The following is a 22,815-nucleotide window of genomic DNA, read 5'->3' on the forward strand; positions in this document are numbered from 1 at the left end:
ACCCATGGTCACTTGGCAACTGGTACTGATAAGTCTAATATTGCTTTCTGTGTACTTTCTCTTGTATTGCTCATATGTCCGTTGTGATCAGAAGTTCACCAAAGTGCTTACCTGGATGGAGAGTGATTTCCCAGGATCATATTTGCTCTGAAGGATCTGATTCTTGGGGAGCAGAGGATGTAGGTAAGGGAGTCAGAGCCTCAGTGGGGAGTCAGGAGTCATGGGTTCCCATGTAGCTGGAGCCTCCCTGAGGGGATGATGAGATGGTCTGAGCTCAAGGTAAGGTGACCAACTGTCACGGTGTGTCCAGGACTGAGGGATTACATGGGACATGGGAGTTTTAGTGCTAAAACTAGGACCATCCTGGGGAAGTCAAGATGACTGGTCACCCTGACTCACATGCCAAAGTACTAAATGAGGAATTCGTTTTAACCAGAAAACAAGAAGGAAGAGCTCTACAGATTTTCAAGGTGCTAAGAAGAAAGCTTTCTAGATGTACCTCAAAGATCAAGTTTCTGAGGCTTAATGAGAAAGCTGTAGTGGAAAGAAATTTGAAATAGAAGACGCAGAGTCCTATCTATGAACTTGATACTGTGTGGCATAGGACATTATTCTAACCTCTCTGAGCCTCCACTTGCTCACCAGAGAAATGGAGAAGAGGGCCTCATCCTGTTTTAGTCACTGGGCCTATGGCTGCCATCAGCAATGACATATGGAGCTGAAAAGTTACTCATTTTCAGACACTTGCCACATTCCTTAATAGTCATATTGAGCCACAGAGAACAATCACAATGGAAAACAGTAAGTTCAGGTCATCTTGATGAGCAAATGGGAGGTCAGCCCTGTGGGGAAATCTAACATCTCTACACACAACTCTAATTTCACATAGAAAGTCATAGGATCCTGTCAGCTGGTAGATGAATCACACTCACCTGGTATCTGAGAATGTATCAATCCCTTGCAGGGTCTCCAAGATCCAAGATGCCCGGAAACTACATATTGATTAAAATGAAATAGGCAAGTCATTAGAACTCTCAGTCCCAAGAATCTGTAATGATTGGCTTGTCTCTCCTCTCTGCCTCCCTCTGACATTGTTCCTGTGACCTAGACTCTGCTGTCACCTGCAGCCCACCTCCCTCTTTGCAGGGCACAGTGGCCCTATTTATTACTTAAGTGCCATGCATCGGCTGTGCTTCCTTCCTTGGGCTAATCTCTGCTGTGGTCTCGGCTCAAGTTAAGACTTGGCTCCTGACCCAGCCTCTCCCATCTGCTTTTTCCAGAATCACATCTATGGATGTGAAGCCTTGGGAGTTGGGGTCACATGATTTGGGTTTTACTAGATTTGTGTGTATCTGAGTCTCCTCTTTTGTGGGGTCCAGGGATTTGGCTGCTAAATGACTTGGAGAAGGTTGGAATGACTCTTGGGCAGCACACCGTGGGGCCTCCAGATTAGCAGCTCTTAAACATCTGCACGCACGACGTTTAATCACCTAATGTGCATGTGAAACTGTCGTTTCCCAGCTGATCCCCCAGCAGTTCTGATCCAGTCCATCACAAGAACATGAGATTAGTATTATTATTACTATTGCTGTATAGCTGATTTACAGTGTTGTGTTTCAGGTGTACAGCAAGGTGGTTCAGTTATACATACATATATATATATTCTTTTTCAGATTCTTTTCCATTATAGGTTATTACAAGATATTGAATATAGTTCCCTGTGAATATTGAATATGTGCTATATAGTAGGTCCTTGTTGCTTCTGACACACATGTTCTGTGAGTTACACGTTATAGAACTGTTGCTGGGAATTGAGGTGCTTTAGTGAAAGAGATATTCGGGCTAAGCTAGAAATACGTTATTACAAACTTTTACAGACTGAGGGTGTGATATTTAAAAAATAATTTAGCCTTTGGCGCTTTGCCTCGGGATGCTGTTGCTGACTGAGATAGTCATTGTTGAGAACTGAAACAAGTTTTGGGAATGTTTTTCATTCTCTGATTGTTGGATATTGGTGAAATGGAAAATTGACCCAAGATCTTGGACACCTTTGTGATTGTTATCTCCCCTCTCCTCCTGACATTCAGGAAAGTGAGGTGCAGAGATTACTGTACCCATTTTATAGATGGAGAGCGCGGCCAAGTTCCTTGGCTTAGGAAAAAACTCCATGACTGCATTATTTTCCTGTTTTTAAGCGTTTGTACGTACATTCCCTAGTTTGGCCCTCGCAGGAAATTCTGCAGGGAATATCATTGTCTCTGTTCTGCAGGGGAGGGAATCTAGGCTCCGAGAAGATACGGGACGCGCCCAGGTCACAGGGTGAATAAGTAGGGATGCCAGGACTGAACTTTCTGGTCTGGTTCCTGACATCATACTCTTTTCAGCACGTCCGGTGTCTCTTTAGAGGAGATGGCAGCACACCTGAGACTGGAGTCGAGAGTCTCCGAATATCGGGAAGCAGATGGTTTTTCCAGGCCTGTGGACACTTCCCCCAAGGTTTAAGATCCACTGTGACAGTTTTCTTGATCCTCCCTCACATCACTTCCTAAGCAGGGAAAAATGAAAAGGGACCAGTTCCCAGTGACTCGTCTCGGACTTCCAGGATCAAACAAGGACAGATGACAACTTAATGGAAAAGAAATGGAGATAAAAATAGGAGGTAAAACTGACAAATGGCCATGGATCCCCCCGGCTGCATCCCTGCCTCCTGTCTACAGCTCTTTCTGTGTCTGGCACCTTTGTCTCACCCACTCCAGGGCACCCGGGGAGGCAGGGTGGTGAGCACGGACAGCTGTTGGGATTTATGGGGCTGGTGCAGCCCCTCTTCCCCTCCTCATGGTGGGGAGGGGAAGCCTGATCCATTTCCTCCTGGGTAAACATTTTCACAGGAAGCATTTATCAGATGGAGGGGAGGCAGCTCAGGGGTCTGGGATCAGTCAGCCAGGATCTGCTTCTCTCCACCTCTCCCTGGTGATGGCTGTGGCTTTTCTCCTGAACATTCACACTCTGTCTCTTGTTCTGGCTTCTCTTTACCAGCTGAGCTGAGGGAGAGGGGGCCCGATCCTGGGACACCCCAAGTCCACTCCACCCTTTAAAAAATTATAATTTTTTTAATTTTATTTTTTTGGGTGGAAGAGGTAATTTGGTTTATTTATGTATGTATTATTTATTTTTAACAGAGGTACAGGGGATTGAACCCAGGACCTTGTGCATTCTAAGCATGCGCTCTACCACTGAGCAATACCCTCCCTTCTCCTCCCTCCTTTTTAATAAACAGGGTTTCTCTCAGCCTGGGTCCTGTCATGAAGCTGATTGCCCAGATCCTTCCAGAAGAAATGCTGATAAGGAAATGTCTGGAAAAGCCTCAAGCAGATAAAACTCCATTACTCCTCAGGTGCTGGGCTCTGCTGGCCTTGGACTCTGAAACCATCCCCCTTCCTCGGAGGGCGGACCCGCGACTTGCACTTGACTCTTCAGGTGGGGGAGGGCTGGCCATGCACCACTGATTCCAGGCCCTCTCCTGGATTTTCAGACTCTGGTTCCTTCAGCTTGCCTGCTTTTGCCTCATGGTGCTCACAACCTGTCATCTTTTCTTTTATGAGAACCAGTATGAAGTCGTAAAGAGCTGAATCTCAACTCCGCTGGCAAGTTACTGCATCTCCTGGTGCCCGGTTTCCTCATCTAGCATTTCTTTTTGTAAATTAACGGAGCACTGTCTCCGTCCTAGGCACTGGGCACGATGTTGGAGGAAAGTGTCACCTCCTTATAGGTTTGTGGTGAAGATTATATAAGGCGATTCAGTGCAACACCTAACAAGTGGTAGAATGAGTACTCATAGCTGTCAGCGAATACAGTTGTTCTCACTGTTGTTATTTCCATGTCTGTTGGAGAAGAGCGGGGTTTGAAAGGCCCTTGGTAGCCTCTGACCCTCGGGCCATCACAGAGAACCCTCTGCGCTTTCCACTGGGTCAGGGCTGCTGTCTTCCTAGACTTCTCTTTGGAACCACAGCCCATTCACTTACTCGGTATTTTAATCATTCAAAACAAAAATGCACGGAGTGTGTCCTTTGTGCTTCAAAGAGGAATTAGAAAGGCAGCAGCCACTAGGCTGGGGGTGTGTGTGCACAGAAGCCATCACGAGCTGCAGCTAAGTCAAAGATAGGAAGAAGCGAGGCTCCGGAAGGGCTGGTCAGTAGCACTCCTTCAGCGGAAGAGGAGGCAGTTTCCAGGTGGAGGTCTGAAGAAAGACTTCATGGAGGGGGTTCCATCTGGGCTCGGCTTTAAAGGAGGAGGAGATTGGTGAGTCCTGTAAAGATGGGAGCGTGCATGAGCTGTGAGACCTGTTCCCAAGGCAGAGGAAACCACTTCATCCTGAGAAGATGAAGCCTTTGGTCTCAGGGCTGTCAGTTAATTGTGAAGGCATTTTAAAACTTCCATTGGGTTGCCAATAACACTGGTGGGTCATTTCTTGATCACTTTTGGGTCAAAACTTCCATTGGATTGCCAATGATACTTACGGGTCATTTTTCACAAACATAATGTTGTTTGAATTTCACCAAACTGAGTGAGTCAGACAGAGCAAGAATTATGATGCCCACTTTCTGGATGAGGAAACTGTGACTCAGAGAGGCGAAGGGATTTGACTATTCCACGAAGGTGGCCAGTGGGAATGTGGTCACTGAACTCAGGTTTCTTGACTCCAAAGCCAGAGCACTTTTCGGGCATTCAGCTGCTACCTTCCTCCTGCTCCCCCATCCCACCTCTCTCAGGCTGGTTAAACTGGTCTTTGGAGGCAGAATAACTTTGAGCTAGTCCCTCAGCCTCAGCTGATGCTGCACCAGCACTTGCCAGGACTCTGCAAGAGCATCCTTAGAGGCCCCCCCTGCTCGCATCAGATGGCTTCCAGTCCATTTTCTCTAATTACATCTCCTGTGCAGAGCAACCTTTCTAAAGCCTGGATCTGGAAAACCTTCAGTCATTATCCTGCCCCTTACAGGACCAACCCACACTCTGTTACTCATTCTTCTAGGCCCTTCAGGATCCATCCTGCCCTCTGGGCCTCCTCAGACTCCTTCCTGGCTGGCTTCCTTTACGCTTCCTGTGTGTGAGATGCTCAATGTCGTGCAGTTCTCCAAATGCTCCAAGTAGTCCCCTCCTAGTTTTGTGCCTACATGGGCTCTGGAAGCCAGACTTCCTGCGTTTAGTACTCAGACCCACCATTTAAATAGCTGTGACTTTGAGAACAGTCTCCTCAATGGCACTATGCCTCAGCTTCCTTATCTATAAGATGAGGATAATAATGGTACCCATCATGTGAGGATGTCATGGAGACTCATTGACTTCATACATATGTAATGATTAGACCAAGGCGTGGTGCATAGTAGGTGCTTAATAGGTACTATTGTAGCTGTTCACTGTGCAGGAAACTTTTCCCAGGCTGGTGAGTTCCCTCCGCTGGGCTAGTTCTCTCAGGCTCCTTCCCATGTTGCCTCCTCCAGGAAGCCTGCCTTAACGGCCCGAGAGGAGTACCTCTCACCTGCTCTACTGTGCTCATCCTCCCACTGTAATTGCTGGCGTGAGTTGGCTTCCTCACCACAGTTACAGCTCCTTGAGGGAAAGTCTCGTTTTTGAGATCCGGGGCCACAGCTGAGTCACTGTGAAACTGAACATGCTCAGCATGGCCCTGACACACAGGAAGTCCTCGTGCCAGCCTGTGGAGGGAATGATCGGCATGTGGGACTGGGACTGAGGGCCTTGCTGGTGACACAGTCACTGACGTGTTGGGTGACTGACCAGAGACACCTCTCCACACCTTTGTTTCCCCAGAAACAGAATGGATGACTGGCCTCCCTGGTCTGACAGATGTCCCGAAGGTCACAGTACCTATAGGACCACACCGGTAACACCCTGGAAGGTACGACACGCTTTGGAAATGAAACAGTGAATGTCCTATCACAAAAACGTTAGCCTGTGAACCAGAGTGTATTTACCAAGAGGTCACAAAACTCCACAACAGGGCCCCTCCTCGCCCAGGCTCCTTCCAAGGCCCGGACTCCATGTTATACTTGGCACTTTGTATTCTTTTTCCTGCAGATAGTCCCCTAAACTGTACTAGCTTCAGGACCCCAAATCCCAGTGGTCTTAGAGTTCATCCCTCCCTGGTGAGTTCCCCATCTTTTCTGTCTCTGGGCAGAGTCAAGGAGGAGGACCCGGAGCGGGGCCCCTGTCACACTCTGCCCTCTCCTGGCTTCCCACACTCACCTGTACCTGGACTGCAGCTCTGGGAGTTGCCAGCATCCGTGCAGAGCCCCTCCCGTTGCCCACACCCACGTCTCCCTCCTCCCACGGGGCTTCTTAGGTCCTTAAAACCTCCCTGTGGGCTTGGCTGTGAACTCCACCCCACCCCTCCACATTCGGGCTGGCCTCTTAGAGTGCAGGCCTCCTTGGACTTTGGACATTCCAGCCCCTCCCTTCCAGGGCACGGCCTCCACCTCCATGAACCACAGCCCTGGTCAACATCCCCCACCCCAACCTTCACAGGCGGGCCGGCTGTCCCTTGATGAGTTCCCACTGCGGGTAGAGGGAGTGGGGGGATGGCAGGGCAGAGTTAGATGCATTCAAACCATTTCCTTCAGGAGGAAATGTCATTTTCATAAATACACTATTTGAAGGCTCCCTACCCACACCATACAGGGCACATTTCTCAATCCTGGTTGCCCTTTTGAGTGATTCAGAGAGCTTGAAAATATACTGGTGACCAAGGACCACTCCAGAGATTCTCTTCTAATTGGGGTGGGATGCAGCCCGGGTGCAAGGAATTTTTAAAGCTTCCCAGATGATTTTCACCTGTTGCCAAGATTGAGCATCACTGTTTTAGAGGCAGGAGGGTATAGCTCAAGTGGTAGAGCGCATGCCTAGCGTGCCTGAGGTACTGGGTTCAATCCCCAATACCTCCACTGAAAAATCAAATAAATAAATAAACTTAATTACCCCCTCCCCCATTAAAAAAAAAAAAAAAGAATCACTGCTTTAGGGAACAAGCACGATCTGTCAATATGAAGGCAGACAGTGAGTTTGAGACAAAATGAGTTTGAGCGTGAGTAACATACATACCCACGCTTGCTAAACTTGCCTCCCTGATTTGACCTGCAAGAGACACACCGTGGTCTTCGGCTCCCTCCAGGCCCAAAGCTCTGTGTAGTGGGTGAGGCCACGCTGGCTCAGCCCATGCCCCAGCCCCAGGAGGGCAGGAGCTTTAAGGCAGAAGCAGGGATGTTTAGGGGAGTAGAGCCCAGTCTTCTTTACTTTGGCATGCCCCAGGCCTGAGTCAGAGGTCACGGGCTTGCTGGGAGCTCGGGACAAGGGCGCAGTGTTCGTCTTCCAGCCGAGCCCTGGGTGCCACCTCACACCTGCTCCTTCTCCTGGCTCCTCAGCTCCGAGAGTTGTACCATCATCGTCTGGGCCGCTTAGTTTCCACAGCTCACTCACCCTGGACTCTGATTCCACCTCCTTCCAAATCCAGTTGGTCACCACGTTCTCTGCACTGCTCCACGGTCATCATCTAGGTGCCCTTCTCCCCAGAGCCCCTTGCTGCTTCTACTAGAAGCCTCTGCTCTGGACTTCCTGTTTGTCTCTCTCCACATCAGATCAATGTTCCTGTCTTAGTGAGTCTCTCTCTCGCTCTCTCACACGCAGTCTGCAACTGATCTGAGAGCCATAACCTCCTGTGGTTTCCCTTGGCCTAGCCCAGTGGATCTTAAAGCATCCTCCGTGGACTATCAGCATCACCGGGGAACTTGTTAGAAGTATAAGTGCTTGGGCCCCGCCTGCAGACCCGCTGACTCAGCGCTCTGAGGGTGGGGCCCAGTAATCTGCTTTAAGCAGCCCTCCAGGCACTTCTGCTGTGTGGCCCTGACCATGCAGTCCAAGCTCCTGGGTGTGGCAGTCACGATCTCCCACACTCTAGTCCCAAGTTGATCTGTTTGTCCACTTCTCAACTCTTATATCTCTCATATCTTCCTGTGGGACTCTGCTCATACTGTTCCCTCCCTCGGAAAGCCTTTGACCACTTCCAAGTATCTAAATCCATTTCTCCTCCAAGATCCAGCTCAAACATCCTGTAATTTTGGCAGATCCCAAAGATTCCTCCTCCAGGAACATTCTTCCCTTCCCTGACCTCCACAGCATTATTTCTTTTCCTCCTCTCTCCCTCCCTCCCCTTTCTTTCTCTTTTTCTGAGTTTTACCTTTAAAGCAGGATTTCTTTGAATCATGATTATCAGAGTCACTCAAGGAACTTCAAAACATATATATGCCCAGGCCACACTCCAGAGAAATTAAATCAGAATTCCATGATGAAGCCTGTCATCATATATTTCAAAAGTTCCCCAGATAATTTTAATGTATACCTGAAATTAAGTCCCTCTTTCCTAAAATGACCAGAAGGAAAACCATGATAGGAAGAGAGGTGAATTCACAGTTCAGAGACCCAAATTCTGTTCAGTGCTCTGTCCCAACTGGCTGTTTAACTTTGAGCAGATCACGTGCCCTTTCTGAGCTTCTGTTTCCCAAATTGTTAAATGAGGCTTTATTTTAGATCAGTGGCTCCCAAAGTTGGTGGATGCCTGGATCCCATCCCTAGAGATTTCCATTTAATTGATATTAGGGTGGTGGGGCTGGATTCTACCTTGCAGCCAGGGTTGAGTACCACTCTCATAGATCTTGTCCAGGGGCCATGAAACTGGGTCTGATGGTTTACTTTTGGGAAGCAAGCATGCCTACCTCTTCAAATCCGTGGATTTCTCTGCCCTGGCTCCTATTAACCTTTCCTCCCCGAAGAATGAATGCACACCTGGTGTTGGTGATGGGGAATGAACACATGTCTGGTGTCAGTGATGAAAGGCACATGCGTTTCCTTGTCTGGTAGCAGGACAGCCAGGGACATTGGATCCTCCCGCAGGCGGACATGGTGGGTGTGTTTGGCCATCATGGCAGAAGGAAGATTAAGGATCAGATGAAAATCCTCACCAGAGGCCTGGCAGAGTGTCACTGAAGGGGCTTATTTTTCAGCAACCTCAAGGCCTTATGTGTCTCAGCTCCAAAAATCTTTGTCCCACCAGCACAGCCGGGAAGACAAGTTCCCCTTTACATCAGGTCACAGTTAAAGGCAGGTGTAAAAGGAGAACTCATAAGGAGCAAGAGACAGGATGCACCCAAGGCAGTTGAGGTCGAAACTGGATGAGAAGTCGGGCTCCAGCCTGAGGAAGGCAAAATGACCCAGCCTCGAGGGGAGGGGTGGAGGGGAGGAAACGGCCTGCTTATTTAAGGGGTGGGGGCGGGGAAGGGAAGTGAGTGCTTACATAAGCACCTCTCTGATGAAGGTGTTGCTGATCCCGGGAGATGCCCAGCAGTCATCCACAGTGGGCCCCTCTGTTTATCTGCACATCAGGCTGTTCCCCTGCAAAGGAAACCAGCCCAAGTGTGGGGAAACCCAGAGCAGGGACCTTCCACCTCAGGACCAGGAGAGTGGAAGAGTGAAGATGGGGGAGACACTCCCTGAGGTCTTCGTGCCCGCCCCCACCACCCCCACTTACAAGGAACCCTTTCTTACTCTGCTCTGTTTTTCCAGGCCCTTTCCCACAGTGATTCCCTCTCCTGAGAGATAGGCTGGTCCTGAGTCCTGCTGCTGCCAGAGGAGGGAGGGGCTGTGTTGTGCAGGAAGAGGCCTGAGTTGTTTTGTAGATGAGAAGACAGTCCTGGCAATGCGGTGTCTGGCCCAGGCCAGACCTGGGAGCCAGGGCAGAGGTCAGGCTGTCTGTCTGAGCTTGGAGCACTAGACCGTGCTTCCTGGTGACTTTACAGTCTAAGCTATTGAGGAAGAAAATGCACATGGAAAAGGAACTTTGTTTGGATCTCTGACGCTGGCTGGACCTGCTCTTCCTGCGGTGGGGGCCATAAGGATGTCACAGGGCAGTACGTGTGATGTGTTGTCCCCCACCCCCACCCCACCCCCTTCAAGGTGTCTGGTGAAGGCTGAGGAGGTTATTCCCTAAAGTTAAGACACCTGAGCTTGCTCCAGGCAAACTAAAAGTTTGGGGACTTGAATGTTGGTCAAATAGAGCTTTCTGGTCCCAAGGAGGGAGAGAAATCATAAAGGTCACCCACCCGGCAGGCTCAGCAGGGCTTTGGAAGCATCAACCCTCTGCAAGGCCATCATTTGCTTGCCTTACATAAAGATGGATCAGAGTGATCTGAATCCCACTTCCTTGGCAAGGGCTAGGGTGCGAGTGTGGAGGGGAGGGGGACTGTGAGCCACATCTGAGCTTTGGTGTGGCCCCAGCACTCCATGCAAATGGGAGAAGGCCTCGGGGGCATTTTTGGATCCCTATATTATAAAGTAGTTGGAGAACCCAAAGTTAGAAGGGAGCTTGGATCCATTTAGGATCTCTCTGCCTCCGATGGGCTGGCCTGCTGGTTTCCAGATGAGAAGACCGGGGCCCTGGAATGCATGGTGATTTGTTCTCCCCGGAGCTGTCCACAGTCAGGCCCAGAGCAAGCTTGCCACCCTCAGCCCCGGGCACTCTCCGTGGCTCCCTGCATCCTTCCTCCTCAAGACTTGACTCTGGACCCTTTGGCCTGCTCTGATATCCCTGCCCTCTGGGAGGGCCATCTCCAGCTGTGTGATTTTTGGCAAATCTCTTAACCACAGTGTCACTCAATCCAATGCAGTTGGGCAGCCAGGCATGACCCAGACTCCTGGGAACACAGCTGTGCCACCGATTAGCCCTTCTCTCCCAGCTCGTCCATGGCCTTGGAAAGAGGATCTGGTTGGGGAGAAAAGTTGGGGAGAGTTTGACCTGGCTTAGCAACACCCCATAAAGACTTGGCTTATGCAACCCCCCTGCCCCACCCCCACCCCCACCCAACCCTAGGAAGAATGTAAAGAAGAAACATCCTAAGTGGTGGGCCTTCACGAGATCTTCATTGGCTTCCTCCCACACTCATCCACAGGGTCGGTTTTAAGAAAAAAAAAGGGGGGGAGGGGTTTGGGCATATAGCTCAGTGGCAGGGTGTATGCTTAGCATGCAGTGACGTCCTGGGTTCAGTCCCCAGTACCTCCATTAAATAAATAAATAAATAAATAAATAAATAAATAAATAAATAAATAAATAAATAAATAAATGTCTTTGAAAAAAAAAGAAAGAAAGAAAGAAAAAAAAAAAAACGAAAAGGAGGAAAAAGAATGAAAGGAGGCTAGATGTGGTGACTGCCTCCAGAGAGAATGGGCCAAGATGACCGCCAACTGCATCATTTAAGGCTGTCCCTGGAAATCCACAGAAGGACCTTCAGTTTAACATGTTTGGAAAAGGAGGAATGTTGTCCAAGGTCAAACAGCAGGGTGACAGTGGCAGGATCCAGAGATTCCCCAGCTCCTTCCTGCCTGTCGAGGGCTAAACTCCATCCTGTGGGCTGTTTGCGCAGGTGAAGATCAAGGGGGCATTTCTGATGGCAGCCTGCCGAGGGGAAGCATGGACCACATCCCTGCCTGGTACTGGGCTGATAATGAACTTCTCTGACTGATGGATTGCGCTACCTTGTGAGACCCTGTGGGAAGGCTAGGGGAAGCCCTCAGCCCTGAGATGTGGGTGCAATGCCAAGTCTCTTCAAGAGCCGCCTGAAGGGGGGCGACCAAGGAGGAGGGAGCATTCCCGTGGTTAGCTCTGTCACCTGAGGCTCCCTTGAGCATCTCAGAGACACCCCCTTTCAACAGTGGAGTTCAGGCGGCAGGTGGGCAGAGCACCTGGGAACTGACAGGGCCACTGGGATGGCATTCATGCCTGGGAGAGGCCTGAAAGCCTATCGGAGAGAAAGGGCTGAGTCCGGTGAATGTGTGGAAGTGACGGGGCCATTCCGCTGGGTGGTCAGCATGGGGGCAGTTCCGGCAAGGGAGACAGGCCTCAGCTGTGGAGGAGGGGGCGCAGAGGGAAGACAGTAGCAGGCAGGGCTTCCCCTGCCCCGGCCCAACAAGTGACCAGTGCTGTCAGATCCTTGGAGCTTAGAGATAAGCGGACAGGCTTAGCAGTCAGACAAGGTCCCAGCTCCCCCTCTTTCTGTTCTAGCTGTGTGAACGTGGGCAAATGACTTCACTCCTGTGAGCCTTAGTTTCCTTCTTAGTAGGATGCGGATTAGAATACCGTGCTCACAGCTCATCGTGAGAATTCAGAACCACCACACATGGCACATGTTTATCACAGGGCCTGCCGCTCAAAATACAGTGATTATTTTTCCTTTCAGGGATTGTTTCCAGACCCCCTGAAGCTGCTGGTTTACAGAATGGGAGTCTTTCTTGTGGCACCCAGGAGAGAGAGCACAGAGGGAGGGCAGAGGCTGGAGGGCCTTTCTGTGGGCCACCGCCTGCCTGTGCTGCTGTTTACTGTAGCTGGAGTACAGGGGCTGCGGCCCCCTCATCTCTTACAGATGAGTCCAGAGCACAAAGAGACCCTCCTCCTCCTTGGAGGTGGGCTAAAGATGAGGTCCCTCCATTCTCTGCTGTCTCATCCCCAAGTCCCTCTCACACTGTCACATTCCTTCAGGCTCCTCCCAGCTGGCCTCACAGTGTGGGAAGGGGCTCAGACGGCTAAAGGCAGGTCTGGCTCAGGCCTCGCCTGGCTGCATGTGACCTCCCACTAGCCTCTGGGAGCTGCCAGGGTCTCAGCATCCCTGCCTGGAGCCAGTGTCCTCCGTGGGGATAGACCATTGCTGGATACCACCACGGTCCTCTGGCCTGATGTTTTGATGTGCACATCCTGGCTGGTAAGGAGGATTGGGGTCAGAAGGATTGAGGGAGGTGCAGGGCTAGTACTAGGAGTGTGTATGTGTGTGTGCATGTGTGTGTGTGTGTGTGTGTGTGTGTAGTGGGGGTGTGCGTAGAGATGGTGTGTGTGGCTCCCAAACACCTGGTGGGTCAGGACCTGCTGCCTCTACTTGCACTGCTCCTGTGAGGATGCCTTCGGGCTGAAGATGACACCAGGGTCTGGTCACCAGGCTACAGTTAATTTAAAGGGGGTGGCGGGATCCATGGTAACCACGCTCTCAGTGGTTGTTTTTTAAGACAGGACTAAATCATGGGACCATTATGGTTGCATGAAAGCACTATGTTCTTTCTCATTTTAAGTCTTTGCTTCTCTCTGTGTGGAGCCCTATCCCCTCCCTCTTCTTTTGCTTCTTCCCCTCACTTTGCCTGTCTAATTTTATCCACTCATCACATCTTGGTCAGTTTTTCCAAGTTTGGACTCCAGAGTTGGACCAGATGGCCCAGGTCTATGCCTCTCAGCACCCTATACTTCCTCCAGGATTAATATTCACTATGTTACGTATTTTCTGTCTTCTTGAGTGGGCTGTAGACTTTCCCAAGGCAGGAAATGAATCTGTTTTAATCGCAAATCCAACTGCCTTAAATAATGAATATGTGTATTAGCTCTTGAAAATAAACATTCTCTCTCCATATATACATATATAACTGAATCACTATGCTGTACACCAGAAATTAACACAGCATTGTAAACCGACTATACTTCAATACAAAAATAAAATGCTACTAAATTAAAAAAAAGAAAAACATTCTAGAGGGTAGCCTCAACATCGCTTTAATTCAGTGACTTGGGCGTGTAACTGAGGATCTAGTTTCTATTGCTCCGTCTTCTCTGCCTTCTGCGTATCAGCTCCGTCCTAAGACAAGCCTCTATGCTGCTTACACAGTGTCTGTTAGAGCCCCCAGGAAACGAGCTTTCTTTCCATGGGCAGAGAAAGAAGGACAGTACAGATTGTTGCCTCCCGAACCATCAAATAAAAGTCCCGGGCTTTTGTCATTGAGTGATCTGAAGTCACATGCCTAGTCCTGAACCGTGGAGAGAGGAAGAGGATCACAATGACTGATTTTGATCCTGGAGCTAGGTTGGGGCCATTTGTACAAGACTGACGGTTATAAAGTAGGGGAAGGGTGTCCAGGAGATAAAGGACTGGTGGCAGGAAGATCCTGGAGAGAGCAAGTCCTAAAGGAGCTGGGTCCTGGACAAGCTGTTAGAGAAGAGCCTCAGACTCACGTGGACCGAGAGTGGAACCATTTCCATTCTTCTGAACTAGGGGAATTTGCAGCAAGGCAGGCGTTACTTTCACAATGAAAACCCAGTAGGGTCAAAGCTAGAATGCAGTGATCAAGGGGAAGACTGAATGGTGGGATGAGGCTGGAGATTCAGGGAGGGGCCAGATCGTGCAGAGCTTTGCAGGCCATTTTAAGATTTGAGAGATTGTGAGTAAGCAGAGCCTGTTTCCGCTGCTTCCCTTGAGAGAGCTATGAGGAAGGAGGCAGGCGCATCACCACTGCTGAAGCTTCCTTCTTTACTAAAAACAGTCTGGTTATAAGATGGTTGCTCACCTATCAAAAGCCCTTCTTGGTGACAACTGAAGATAAAATAGGGCGGCTGCCCAAATGTGTCTCCAGAATAATTGGCCAAGCCTTTGCTTTTCCAAGAAAAGCAATTGTTTAAGACTGTGCTCCTCAAACTGGGGTTCTTGGTCTCCTTTCGGGGCGGGGACCCTGCAAAATACATTAATTCACAGGATAAACTTGGTATATCTTCATGGGGTGTAAGGTCACTTTGTGGTAATTTGAAATATTTTTAGAGTAAAACAAAAACATATTATAGACTAGTGGGATCCAAATTCTGCATACATTTCTAAGATTAACCACAGGCCTTAGGGAATGTTTGGGCTTGAGTGCAGGTGGAGGGAGGGTGGAGGTGAGTGTATAGATAAACCTGGGCCCTTGCTGGCAAGCCTTTGGGGGTATGATTTCATTTTTTTTTTTTTTTCTGATTTGGGGTACTTGAGGGAGATATGAGAAACACTGGCTTCAAATGGCAGGGCCACCAATGCCTGTGCTTCAGGGCTGGGTGCCAACATCACTCCTTTATGATCCCTTAATATCACAGAGCCAGGTGGGGGGACAAGGCAAGTCCTCCCCCCACCACATATAACAAGAGCCTTCAGGGACTTGGCAAGGAAGGCGCCTTGGATTTATCCAAGACAGAAGAATATGCGTTAGAGTGAACTCTGCTTGAACGAGTTACCTTGAAGTGAGGTAGGTGCCCAAGTCTGCAGAATCACATCTGTGATGCCACCTGAACTCTTGGCTGTGACCCAAGGACAAAGCAGGGGTGGGGATGGGGCGCAGGCACGTCATAAACACTCTGCCTGTCATCCGCCTCCATGTGGTAAAGGTTATATTTGCTTGAAGTCATTGCCTTTGGTCTTTTCTTTCTCTCTCTCTTCTTTTCCAAGAATCTCAGTTCTTGGCAGCCTGGTTCCCCTCTCCCAGACCCCTCGCTGCCATCTGCATTTCTGTTGGACTGTAGTTGCTAAGCTTTTCGTCTTTGTGGTTTTTCTCTGACTGTCCAGTCAGATCAGGAGGGAAGTGTCTATTTGTGAGTTTTGGTCCTCGAGGGCTCTAAGGAGGTGTAAGGATTTGGAATTCTTTGTCTCTCTTTTTTTTTTTTTATGAAGAACTTTCTCCGTTCTTCCATGGGTATTTCTCAAATGATCAAGTCCTGCAGGTGACAAACCTCTTGATATCTTTGAGTATTTGAAATTTCCTGTGTGTGCCTGAGGAATGGCCTTCCCGGGAACGTGTTCTTGAAGTTCTTCAGGGTGGCCTCCCTCCCACAAAGTGAGACCTGTTCTACATGGGCCCCTGAGAGGAAGGAAATGTCAGGCAGGTGGAGTTATGAGAATTATAAGGAGGAAACAGTCAAAATGTCACTCTATAACTAATTCAAGTGTAATTGAAATTTAATAATGTACAGCAACCCGTTTTGCATTTATATCCCATCTTTCATCCGACTGTGGAAAATATTAAGCTTTTCAGTCCTCTGGTCTGGTTTTTGGGAAGAGTCCCGTCTGTGTTTTGTTTTGTTTTTTCCTCCTCCCCAACGCCAAGAAAGAGTAACTGACTTACTCAAGTTTGCACAATAGCTCCTCAGATTTGAGAGAAGTTGGTGTTGGTGTTATTTTCAGGCCCTGGGGACAGGAGACGGGGTTGGAAAACAAAGATGGCTTTTCTCTGGCCGAATGGTCATCCAATGAAATCCCTTCCTGATGGGCCAGCCCGATCAGGTGAGCACACTGATTTAGTTTAAAAAAAAATATGAAAACAAAACAAGCCCAGTGTGACCTGTCCTTCTCACAAAGTGCCTGGTGCGAGGCGAGGGTGTGGCTTGGCCTTTGGCATCCGGGACCTCTGACTGGTGGTTTAGGAATTGGTCTGCTTTATTTTGTGAATACTGCCCAGCACTTGGAAGAATATATTTCAGGGTTTGAGGGAGGTCTTTGAAGGTGATGGTGTCCGAGCCTGGGGGTAACGTAAGTGCATGAGCAACGTCTATGAAGATGGGGTGGGGCGTGTTGTATTTTATGATCCAATCTGTCTTCTTCCCAATTAAACTGTGTCTGGGGAATAAATGACACGCTTCTGGAAGCTAAACTTAGATCAGTTATGAATCTTGCTTGACAACATTTATGGAGATTTTGATCTCCCTATGTGTCTGTTTATGTATTTATAATTTATATCTCACTTATTCCACTTGCGATTTTAGGATTCCTATAATACATATTTGAAATGAAAATCAAAGATCAAAAACAACAGAAAAGGAGAAGGAAGAATGTACTTCAAGTTGCAAATGATACAGTCGTTAGGATTGGCAGTAGCTTTAACTGTGTTAGCTAGAAAGCAACTGTATTGATTTCTGAAATAAATTTATGTCAAAGATCTGTATACAAGGTACTTTGAAAACTGTAATGACTATATTTTTAGCTGCACTTTTGCAACAGGTGCAGCTGTGTCTGTGTATCAGCGGGGTGTGTGTAGGGGGACTGGGACATCTCGGCAGACCCTCCCAGGAATCCCTTCTGTCCTCTGTCTCTCTGTGAGGACGGGGTGGTTAGGGTGGTTGGATGCAGGCAGGTGTCTCCATACAGTTGTGGGTTGCAGGCAATAAAAATGGCTTCAGAAGACAGAGGAGCAGAACCAGTCTTGATTACCTCCCGGTGTCCAGGCAGCAGGTGCTGGTGGGCAGTCCCTTTGGGGCTCAGCTGCTGGATGGACAACCTCTGACTCTTCTTTCCAGCATCACTGTGCTTGGGACAAAAATCCCAGGATTGAGTCCAAGTGGCAAAGCATGGGTCATGTGATAACTCCTTATTGGGGGATGTCAAGGAATTTTGACAGCCTCACCAAAACTGCATACAAGGAGGGCAGAGGACAGAGCCCTAACGGAGACTGGAATGCTGTTATCAAAGGACTTGCTTCCAGCAGGGAGCTCTAACTCCACCCCACATTGGCTTGGCTCAAGGAAATTTCCTAATTCAAAAATAAAGCTGCTTTTTTTTTTTTTTTTTTACTGTTTTCCATGATCTGAGCTTAGCCGAGTGATGTTTTCATGCTCAGCTGACCTGATGATTGTCCAATGATCAGTTTGAAAGCCAGCAGAGTATGGATTTTCTATCATCAAGTAAAGGGCCAGTTGGGCAGGGTCCTGGGGCTGCCATAGCTCAGTGCTGCAAACTGGGTGGCTCCACACAGCAGAAATTTATTCTCTCAGTTGTGGAGGCCAGAAGTCTGGCATCAAGGTGTCGGCAGGGCTGTGCTCCTCCGAAGGCTCCAGGGGAGAGCCCCTCCTTGCCTCTTCCGGCTTCTCTCCAGAACTGTGAAGAATCAGTTTCTATTGTTTCTAAGCCACCCGTCTGTGGTACTTCTGTTGTAGCAGCCCATGCGGAGTGAGAGAGAAAATCTGTACGATCTCGTCTTCCCTTATACATTTTAATTACATCTGCAAAGACCCTATTTCCAAACAAGGTCACTTTCCCAGATTTCGGATAGACATGCGTTTGAGGGGACATTATTCAACCCAGGCCAGGCAGAGAATGGCGCTGGCTCCTCGAGTGGGTGATGAAGTCAACTTTAAATACAAAAAAAAAAAAAAAAAAACAAACCAAAAAACCTGGAATTCATTGTGAAGGAAGCTCCGGGACTTTTGTTTTCTGACTAAATGCCTTTGAAAAGTGCTCGGATTGTATAACTGGGCAAAACAGGTGCCATCAAGTTCTTGGACTAGTAAGTCAAGACTTAGCTTTTAGGGAGTCTAATACCGAGTCAGTTGAAGTAGCTTTGCCACGAAGGAAAAAAAATAGATTTTTCTTTGGTGAGTTCTGCAGGGCATTCCTGGACCTCAGTATGCCATTTGTCTCAGCGTGTTGTCCCCTGGCTTCAGGCCTATGTTTGTCTCCATTCAGCCCCTTCTCACCTTCCTTTTCCCAAATCTAGAACCGACAATCCCTTGAGTTACTTTAAGAGAAGAAAACAAGGGGCGTGGTCTCTAAGGGAGGTTGAGAAGGAGAACAGGAACTCGGAAACATGATGTGTTTGTCTCTCTCTCGGGCTTTTATGCTCCCTCGGGACTAAGTTACGGAGACGTGGTTCCCAGGCTGACCCACCGGCAGGGCCCGCAGAGAATTTGCTGGGTGTCAACTCAGGTATCTTTTCCTCATTTCATGTCACACAGCAGTCATAGGGAGAAATGCAGTTGGGCTTGATTTTAACATGGCTTTTAATTTTTCCTGATGCAGGTCTGGCTGGCAGGGCTAGGGGTGGTGTTCCGAGCCATGTGGACAAGGGCCAGTGGACCAGGGTCACTGAAAGCCATGCTAAAAGTGGACTTTATTCAGGAGGCTGCTCCCTCTCAAACTGGGCTCTCAGACCACCTACATCAGAATCCCTTGTGGGTGCGTGGTAAAAATGGAATTCCTGAGCTCCACCCACACCTTCCAAACCAAAATTCCGGGAGTGGCTCAGAAGTTTGCCCTTTTTTTGTCAGCACCCTGGGGGATTCTTGGGCAAACTAAAATTTGAGAGCTACTGCTGTAGATTATGTGGAGCCTGGAAGCAGACTTGGGTTTTAGCAAGAGTATTTTGATATTGTAGGAAGGGAATGAAGCTAGAAGGCTGTTTCAGAATCCAGCATTTTAGGAAACACATACTTATGCTTACTACATGCTGTGCACTATTTTAGTTGCTCTAGAAACATAACAACCCTAGGAATAAGTTCTGTTATTACCTCCACATTCTGGAGGGGGAAACTGAGGCAGAGAAACTCGCCCAAGGTCATATAGCGGCGTGACGTCAGGGCACAGGTCTACAACTACTATGCTCTGCTGAGATGTAAGGATGCGGTCACTTACCGGCGGGGAACTCAAGGAAGGAGAATCACGTACAACCCAGAGGATGATGGAACCATTAACCAGAACTGAATGTGAAGATGTGCTGAGTTTTAGGTACTTCTGTGGCCAGTACCTCCCCTGTTACTGGTGAGCTCTTTGAAAGACAGGATACTGAAGTCACTCACAGCTTCCAAAACGGAGCACTTGTCAGACTGCACGGGCATGAGCCTCAAAACTAGGGGGTCAAGATTCTGGAATCAGCTCTGTCAATAAGCTGCTGTGTGGTGAGTTTCTCCATCAGTAAAATGCAAGTGCTGGACAGGTGATGTTTCTTCCTCTGTAACACGGGCAAGTCTGCAGGGTTTCGAAACTCCAGTGGGCGCCGTCCACTTGAATTTCTCAAAGATAATGTGAACACTGGTGCCTGGGATTGTACAGGATGGGATTATTAAAGAGGGGGATGACCGTACCTGCTGGGGAATTCAATGAGTTAATAATATTGGTAAAGCGTTTGGGTCACACCTGGGATATGCAAGTGTTGGTTCTTATTGTTATTATTATCTCTTAATTTCTTCCAGCTGGAATATCTAGTGCCTGAGATCCTTTGAAATAGAGAAAAATACCCCACCGCCACCAGAAATAGAGAAAGTGAATTTGAACTTGAAGGACAAGACAGTCTATAGGCAGACTATTTTCTCTCTTAAGTGGTTTGTTCCTTCTACCCGGTTATGTCTACTGAATTCCTTTGGCCCCCTCTCTAGCATCTTCTTCCCTGGAAACTCCCACGTCCAGGTGAGTGAGGAAAGCCCAGGTGTTGGCAGAGGCTGACTTGACCAGCACCTTCTCTGTCTGTCTCTGTCTCTATAGAGGATCCAAGTCATCTGTGGACAACACATTCCCTGGTGAAGGCTGCTTTGCCTAATGTTCAGGACTCACTGCTGAGATGTCTGAACATAGTTGCACGAAGTGTGGAGCAATAGTGTGGTGTTCTCAAACTACTTCTGCATAATGATTCGATAAGGAAATCTAGATGAAAGGAAATATTTTCTGCTCTTCCTAAACGTTAATCAAGCAAAACCCTTTCCTGAGGATGAGCTCATATATCAGTTTGGAAATGGTGTCTTCTGAGGAATTTCAAGAAATTCAGTTTCTTATTTTTCATTCATTCATTCATTCATTCCATCAACCAACTTTTATTGTTTATTGACTACATGCCAAGCATACATTACATGTCAATGACCCTGTGCACTATTTATGTAGATTTGGAGTCAGAAGACTGGTTTTAAAATCCTCTACAACCCACTAACTTTGCCAGCTCCTCAGGGTTCTATCCTGCCTCACAGGGACGTGGTTATGGTCCACTGACTTTGTATACATTATGGATGTCATATGTAAACAGATGTCAATATCAGGACACAAGGAATGTGCTGGTGGGACAAACCTTAACTTTGTGGATAACCATGGAATTCTTGCTGACTAACACCACACTTAAATGACTTCTCTCACAGGAGAGAGCCTGTGTTATTGTAGTGGGAAAGCAGCCTTTAGGCCACTTGCTTTATCTCTGGGCATGAATTAAACCTTTAAAACCCTTTGGGAGAGCTGCGATGCTTCACTTCCTATACAATTTGCCAAGTCAGTAATCCTTTAAGGCCATGTGACTTCCAATATTTTTCACCAACCGGTCATCACCTCCCAATTTTTATACCTCAATGAATATTTCCTTATATCACATCATCATAATACACCTGCTAGTCTGCAGGAAAAAATCTTCCTTCTCACCTCCTCGAAAAGCCAGCGTGAAAGGAAAGAGACAAGGGTGGGTAACAGAACATTTCAGGTCTATTTGGGCATGGGCTTTGATGATTTGGCCAAAATTCTAGCTCATCAGTGGCAGAATAGGAGGAAGGTCAGTGTCCCTCTTGGGCTATTCTGCTTCTCAGTCATGCCCTTGGTTAGTCCATAAAGTATTGAGTTTGAAAAAGTGACATCTGACCACCCCATTCACAAGTCCCTAAGGCAGCTCTCGGAAGTGGTCAGAAGGCACTGGCCACTCTTGAGGACCTTGTGAAAATCTCAATTTCACACCCATTCTGCTCATTCGTGAAACCCTCAGACTTCTGTTTGGAGCATAACACAGGTCAATTTTCTGGACCACTATGGACCCAACCACTGTTTACATCTGTACTGCCTAGGACGGCAGCCACTAGCCACATGTGGATACTGAGCACCAGACATGGCATAGTCACCAGGGCCTGAAAACTTAATGCAAAAATAGGAGTGTAAAATATCTCATTAATAATTTCTAAATATTGATGACATATTAACATGATAATTTGAATATATTGATAAATAGATAAAGTACATTTTAAAATTAATTCTTGTTTTAAAAATATAGTTGACATTATGTTAGTTTCAGGTGTACCACATAGTGATTTGACATTTGCACCCATTATGAAATGATCACCACCATAAGTCTAGTAACTGTCTGTCCCCATGCATGGTTATTGTAATATTATTGCCCATATTCTTCATGCTGTACATTACATCCCCTTGGCTTATTTATTTTCTAACTGGAGATTTGGACCTCTTTACCCCCTTCCCCTATTTCATCCAAAGCCCCGCTCCTCTGCCCTCTGGCAACCACTCATTTGTCCTCTGTATCTATGAGCCTGTTTTCATTTTGTTTTGTTTGTTTTGTTTTTTAGATTCCACACGTAAATGAGATCATGCAGTCTTTGTCTTTCTCTGACTTAATTCACTGAGCATAATACCCTCTAGATCCATCCATGTTGTCACAAATGGCAAGATTTCATTTGTTTAATGGCTTCCTGCGACCATCTAGCTAGACCTCAAAGAGAGCCGTGAACGTTCCTCCCTCATGTTGCCTCTGTCTGACATCAGCGTGTTTTCCAGTCCCTTGTCCATAGTGTACACTCCTGTTTCCTCTTCTAGTGACAGTCCTCTTTGTTGTCTGACAGATGATGATGATTTAAGAAGCAGTAGCTTCAGAGAACCGGCGTTGTGGAAGTCTGAGAGAAGGGCTGACCCCAAGGTTTCATCCCCTCGTCCATGTAAAAGCACACCACATCCTTTTTTCTCTGTCTAAAATTCTTTCAATAAACTCATTTGAATGAAAGATAAAGTCATGAATATGAGATTCTGAACATGTTTATTGGTAAAAAGCATTTCATTTCCTAGAAAATTGATTTCTGTTAGCCAGTGGGGGTAAGGGTAACCCACAGATCAGAAAGGAGAACGCTGGGCCAGATGACCTTGAGAATGTCCTTCCAGCTCTAAGAGCAAGTCTGTAAATCCCTGTCCCAGGGTTTTATCCACTCTGGGTGGGAGCTATCTCAGGGCTGGAGAGAGCACATGCATCAGTTAGAGCTCGGGGAGGAAGCCTCATCTGCACAGACATTTGTCCTCTAGAAACAGAGTTAAGGTCAATTCCTTTGCCAAGAAGCAACAAACTGCCTTCTCAACTGGGTCAGTAGAATAGGAGTTAAAGGCCTCAAGTGAAATCAAGTCTCCTCGGAGAGACTTT

General features: G+C 47.8%; 1 long non-coding RNA gene across 4 annotated transcripts in view; it reads left to right on the forward strand.

Annotated features, from left to right (window-relative positions):
• LOC123618114 (uncharacterized) overlaps positions 1-22,381 on the forward strand; it is a 95,426-nt gene extending 73,045 nt beyond the window's left edge. For 3 of the 4 annotated variants that reach the window (XR_012507572.1, XR_012507573.1, XR_012507576.1), the window contains 2 exons: positions 2,385-2,659; positions 3,278-5,817. This is a non-coding gene — a long non-coding RNA (uncharacterized LOC123618114). The other variant, XR_012507574.1, reaches the window with a different exon arrangement.
• The last annotated feature ends 434 nt before the right edge of the window (positions 22,382-22,815 follow it).

Source organism: Camelus bactrianus, chromosome 1, assembly GCF_048773025.1.
Source record: "Camelus bactrianus isolate YW-2024 breed Bactrian camel chromosome 1, ASM4877302v1, whole genome shotgun sequence".
Lineage (NCBI taxonomy): Eukaryota > Metazoa > Chordata > Mammalia > Artiodactyla > Camelidae > Camelus > Camelus bactrianus.